Genomic DNA, 6,142 nt, shown 5'->3' with positions numbered 1-6,142 from the left:
TACTGAGAACTTTGCAATAATCCTGAAGGAGTACCTGTAAATATAATAGCAGGAATTACAAGTATACTAGCAGACTGTCAGGGGGCAAATTTCGAGGCAATCAGAAATTTAAGCACCTATCAAGTCATACTCTCTATGGTAACCTCTACTGTCTATGCTTAATGCTCATCTTAAGCATCACTGTTGTATACCTTTTTCTCCATCTGGTAAATCAGAGTAAGTGATAACTGGCTGTCATTTCATAATTCTCACCCCCCAAAAGAAAAAAATTTCTCATCAGTATGGAATCTGTTGCCTTTCTAAAAATATAACTCAATTTCTATGTTCCAGTGTACAGTGATCATCTTAACTGTCACACAAATGGGAAGATATAAAATTTCTATCCATGAAAAGAAGAAATCTCTACCACCCATGCCAGTCCCTAAGGATAAGTATATTCTCGATTTCTAAGCAAGTTATCCAGATATCTAGCAGATACCCACTGTCTGCTCTACCAGCATTTAAGTACATGGGACCATTGTTAGAAAAACACCAGTCCTTTTTGAGAATTTTAGCACCGAGTTAAAGGTTTTAGAATTATGGCCAAAATTCATGGTTATTGTAGGGAAAGGCTAGTTATTTCAAGAATCTTTGGTTTCATAATGCCATTGATACCTACCATATAATTTAATTCAAAGTCATTGTAAGATTTGAAGCATGATTCATTTTACAGTGAGCTGAGACTCAGCAAGGCTTAAAGGCTTGTACAAGGCCACACTTTGTAAAGTATACAAATATCCCAAATACAACCAACCTTCCCATAGAATTTGACAATATCGATTATTAGCTAACTCCTTAAAATTCACTCCTCCTGTGGCTTCCATGGGTATTTTACTTCCAAGGATCCTTTCCAACTGAGACTTCTTGTCTAGCCTTGCAAATGTTAACTGGAATCTTTAGTGCTTTTCCATTTTCTTCCTCTGGTCCAGAGTGCTTCAAAATCCCCCCAAGAACTAAAACACAGACTGCTGAGCCCCATCACCAGAGTTTCTGATTCAGCAGATAGGGGATGGAGCCTGAAAATCTGCTTTTCTACAACCTTCTAGGTGGTGCTGGTAATGCTGGTCCAGGGACTATATTGAGAGAACCACTACTCTGCTTTCCCTAAATAAATTCAATTTTCATTTTGACTTCAAATTTTATCACAGTGTAGATGACTTCTGCTACATTTCCAGAAACTGAAACCAGAGTTTGTATGTTTTTCTAACCGTTCAAGGTCAATATGCCACCAAAGATATAGTTTGGGCGTTCTCTTCGATTTAATTTCTATGGCTAGAATTAAAGTAGCTGAGACTTCAGTTCAACTTGAAACCAATTAAAATTCCTTGACTTTATTCAACTAGAAAATCAACTGTTTCTCCTTTAGTTCGCATTTCTCTTGTAACAGTGATCATGAACATTATAGTCTTAGAATTATTCCTCTACTGCCATTTTACTTTTTATGGGGTGTAAGTTATGGGATAAATAGAACCATGCCTAATACACTTCTTTCATGACTTCCTTATAATGCTAAATCAAAACTTATATTTTAAAAAAAATTAAATGGTAAAAGCTTCCCATAGCATACTATATAGTTAAGAATTCTGTGATTCCCAAACCAAGCAAAAACCTTCTCTGTTACATATTAGAGAGAATCAAGGGTTAACTATACTGTACAAAAGTGGTAGAGATCTCTTCTGTATAGACTAACGAATCTGTAAGGAACAAAGTTAAGTGCAGTGTCTCAAAGTACACTGTTACCTGGGTTAAAGATTTCATCAGGTGGGACAAAGCAGGATCTCTATAGCCTTCCACTTGCAATAGGCCTAAAATTTCATTTGAAAGCTTTCTGTCTAAATATCATCAATTATGTTAACAATAGTTTCTGTCTTGGGTAGGTGAATGCGTGCTTTGTGATAAAAGTCAATGGTTAAACAGAATTTTATTTATTTATTGCAATTTGTTGGTTTTTAAACTTTCCAGAAACAATTTAGAAACATAAATATTTGACTCCAGAGTCAGTATACTTTAATCTCAAGATAAACTTTTTGAAAAGGACACCATTAAAAAAAAAATGGTCCGTCTCTATGTGCATTTTATATTGTTTGAATATCATCTGTTGTCCACCACTAGTTTTAAAAGACTGGTCAACTATCATTGTACACAGTTTCCTGTAAAACAAACAAAAAGCACATTAATCTAATAAAAACTAGAACTTGACACCTCAAAGTAACCACTTCCTCAAGTAACCACTTCAAAAATCAAATAGTATTACCGAACCAGTCCTATTTTGCTCTCATACAGTATGCCAATAACTGAAACAAGTTTTGCAAAGGAGTTTTATTCACTAGGTGACCACATGTGAAGACAGGACAGCAGGTCTCAAATCCACCTCCCCAGAGATAGGATTCTGGGGTTTTCGAGGGTTGGGTAAAGAAGTTGGGTGATCTAAGGCAACAAAAGAAAGGTGGCAGTACAGAAAAGTGAAATAAATCATGGTCTGTGCAATCCTAACAAAACTTCAAGCTCTTCGCACGGCACATGTTCAGAAAGTTCTGGTGCTAGCTTCAAATCTTGACTGTCAAAATGTAATAATTAACTAGAAATAGAAACTTTTCTCTAAAATCTTATTTTCTTATCTTTAAAGTAGAGGGAATATGATTTGATTGGCATATTTTAAACATTAAAGGAAATAATGTATGTACTCAATATAGTTACTATTTTTATATTAATCCTTAAATCTCGAATAGTATTTTGGCTACAATGGGAGCCCACAATCAAGTCTGACAAGGGTCACAATTCACCTCATTCCAAAATTACAATAGGGGAAACTGTTGAACTTTCCCTGATTCTTGTTTCTTAGAGGTCAGATTTTTAAAGAGTTACTCCTAGAAAATGTCAATGCTTTTCAAACTTGGGCTCAAAGACTCAACATTGGGGAGATTTCTCCTCTCCTTTTTACTCCTAAAGGCAATCTTGATCTGCAATAGGTTTTGGCACTGATCCTCAAACAATAAACTAACAAGGAGTACTGTTTTGGGAACTAGAGTAACGTACTACATGATGTCCTTTGAGTCAACAAAACAACATGTATTGGATAATGGTTCCATAAAACTGTAATGGAGTTGAAAAATTCCTATTACCTTGCATTTTTACTCTATCTTTTCTGTTTAGATAATAGAAACGCTTACCATTATATTACGATTGCTTACAGTAAGAGGTATATAACATGCTATATAAGTTTGTACCCTAGGAGAAATAATTACACCTTCTAGGTTTGCATAATTACATAAGTTTGCAACAATGACAAAATCAGCTAAGTATGCACAGAATGTGTGCTGGTTAAGTGACCAATAACTATAAAGTTTTACTGGAACACAGTCACACCCTTTTACTTAAATATTTGTCCATGGTGGCTTTCACAAGAGAAAAGACCCAAGGTCTTGCAATCCTAAAATATTTACTATCTGGCTCTTCAAGAAAAAATTTGCTACTTGAAGTATGATTTCTTTATGTGGCGAATATAAATGCCCACAGTCTGCACTACTTCCATTGACAGGTAGTGTCCCCTTCCTGAGTGTCTCCAGTCTTGGCCATGACTTGCTTTGGCCAATAAAATATCAGTTATCTTAGTCATGAAGCTTAAATGAATAAATGTGAAGAACTTAGAACAATAACTACAATAACTACTGGCAAGTACTTAATAACGGTTAGCCAATTTTTAATATTAGCAGAACATAAGTGTTCTATTCCTTATCTCCTATGTCAAAGTTAAGCCTCAAATTGATCACTGATTTGTTTTCTCTTTCCCCATTGTTCTGTCAGGTGTTGATCTAAGAAGGTAACAGAAAAATAAGGAGATATTTAATCACCAGTCTTCCAAATAAGGTGATGAAAAAGATTGTAAAGATTCAATGACCGGGTCGTAGTCGTGGAGCGAGCTGGCGGGTGAGTCAGGCTGTCTGCATCACAGAGGTAGCCGGTGGGCACCCAACCCACCTGCCTTGTGGAGCTAGGCGGTGGGTAGCCAACCCGCCCAACCACCAGGCCAAGCACAGACGCCATAACTGAGCGACCCCACACAACCACCACGCTGAGGTCTGTCACCAAATCGGAGCAAGCCGGCAGACGAGCTAGCCAGAGGCTTCTTTATAGGCTGGTGCAGGCATTTTGAATTATTCCTCAGGGCCTGGCCATCATCATTGGAAGGGCAGCTCCCTTCCAGAGACACCTACAGGAGGCTAGAGGACCTTTAACAAGACCCAGGAGCCAAGAAGAGGAGGTATTGAGAGACTCAGGAACAACTCAGAGGCAGCAGGTGAGTCTCTTCCACTGGTTGGGCTCCCCGGATGGAGCAGTAATCCCAAAATGCAGGAAATTTCCTGGAGTAGAGTGGCCCAGGGAGACTCCCCTGTTGGAGCCGAGAACCCAGTCAACCCCGAGCATTGCAGAGGAGGGACGCACAGCAAGAAGCTTCGACGAAGAGTGAGGGTCCAAGGCCCAGATGATATCTCCAGTCCCCAGGGAACGTAGCAGAGGAGGGCTGCTCAGCGAGGGAGTCCCTCGCAGAGGAGGGCTTCCCAGTCCAGGTGGTAGTTCTGGACCTAAGGGAACTTCTCGGAGGAGAGCTGTCCAGTGAAACTTCCCCACCGGGTAAGTCTTCCCCACTGGGCGAGGCTTTCCCACCAGGGCAGTAGAACCAGAGACACAGGCCCAGATCAGACGTGCCCCAGTCTGCAGTCTAGTCCCCTTTTGGCTGACCATCAGTCAACAAGTGGAGGTGCCTCTGCCCACTGACAGGGAATATAGCCCACCTGAAGGCCACCATCCCTAGAGGGGCAGCTTCCTAGTGGAGCACCACATTCTCAAGTTCCTCCAAGACTTCAGGCTACTGAAGGCTAAGAGGTGAGTTACTGGAATTCTATAGAGACAATATTAGTCACTAGAGGAAATCTGCAATATCCCAGAGTTTCACTATTAGAGGGGAAGATACCTGAGCAATATGAGAAAACAAGGGAAGAAAATGTCCCAAACAAACCTAGACGGTATAGCAATAAAATCCAATGACAGCATAGCAGAAGAAATGGCAGAAAGGGAGTTCAGAAAGTACATAATTAAAACGATCGGGGAAGCAAATGAGGAGATGAAAGAGCAAATGCAGGCATTGAAGGAGGAGATGAAAGAGCAAATGCAGGCATTGAATGATCACACCAATCGACAGTTAAAAGAGCAAATACAGGAAGCAAAAGATCATTTCAATAAAGAGAGATATTGAAAAAAAAAAACAAACAGAAATCATTGAAATGAAGGAAGCAATAAACCAAATTAAAAACTCCATAGAAAGCATAACCAATAGGATAGAACACCTGGAAGACAGAGCCTCAGATATTGAGGACAAAATATTTAATCTTGAAAATAAAGTTGATCAGAGAAGATGGTAAGAAATCATGAACAGAATCTACAAGAATTATGGGATATCATAAAAAAGTCAAATTTAAGAATTACTGGGTTTGAGGAAGGCTTAGAGAAACAAACCAAAGGAATGAACAATCTATACAATGAAATATCAGAAAATTTCCCAAATCTGAAGAATGAAATGGAAAATCAAGTTCAAGAGGCTTATAGGACTCCAAATTCACAAAATTAAAACAGACCCGCACCAAGGCACATTATAATGAAAATACCTAACATACAAAATAAAGACAGAATTTTAAAGGCTGCGAAAGAAAAGAATCACATTATATTGAGGGGGAAACCAATACGGATATCAGCAGATTTTTCAATCCAGACCCTAAAAGCTAGAAGGGCCTGGAACATTTTTCAAGCCCTGAAAGAAAATGGATGCCAACCAAGAATCTTATACCCAGCAAAACCTACCTTCAGATTTGATGACGAAATAAAATCCTTCCATAATAAACAAAAACTAAAAGAATTTACAAAAAGAAAGCCAGCATTACAGAACATTCTCAGCAAAATATTCCATGAGGAAGAGATGAAAAACGATGTAAATCGCAAAGGGAGGAACTACCCTAAAGAAACAACCAAATAAAGGAGCAACCAAGTCGTGCCAAAAACTGGCAGATTGGATTAACAAGAAAGATCCAACAATTTGTTGCCTGCAAGA

Source organism: Sciurus vulgaris, assembly GCF_902686455.1.
Source record: "Sciurus vulgaris genome assembly, chromosome: 2".
Classification (NCBI taxonomy): domain Eukaryota; kingdom Metazoa; phylum Chordata; class Mammalia; order Rodentia; family Sciuridae; genus Sciurus; species Sciurus vulgaris.
This window is presented reverse-complemented; position numbering follows the sequence as displayed.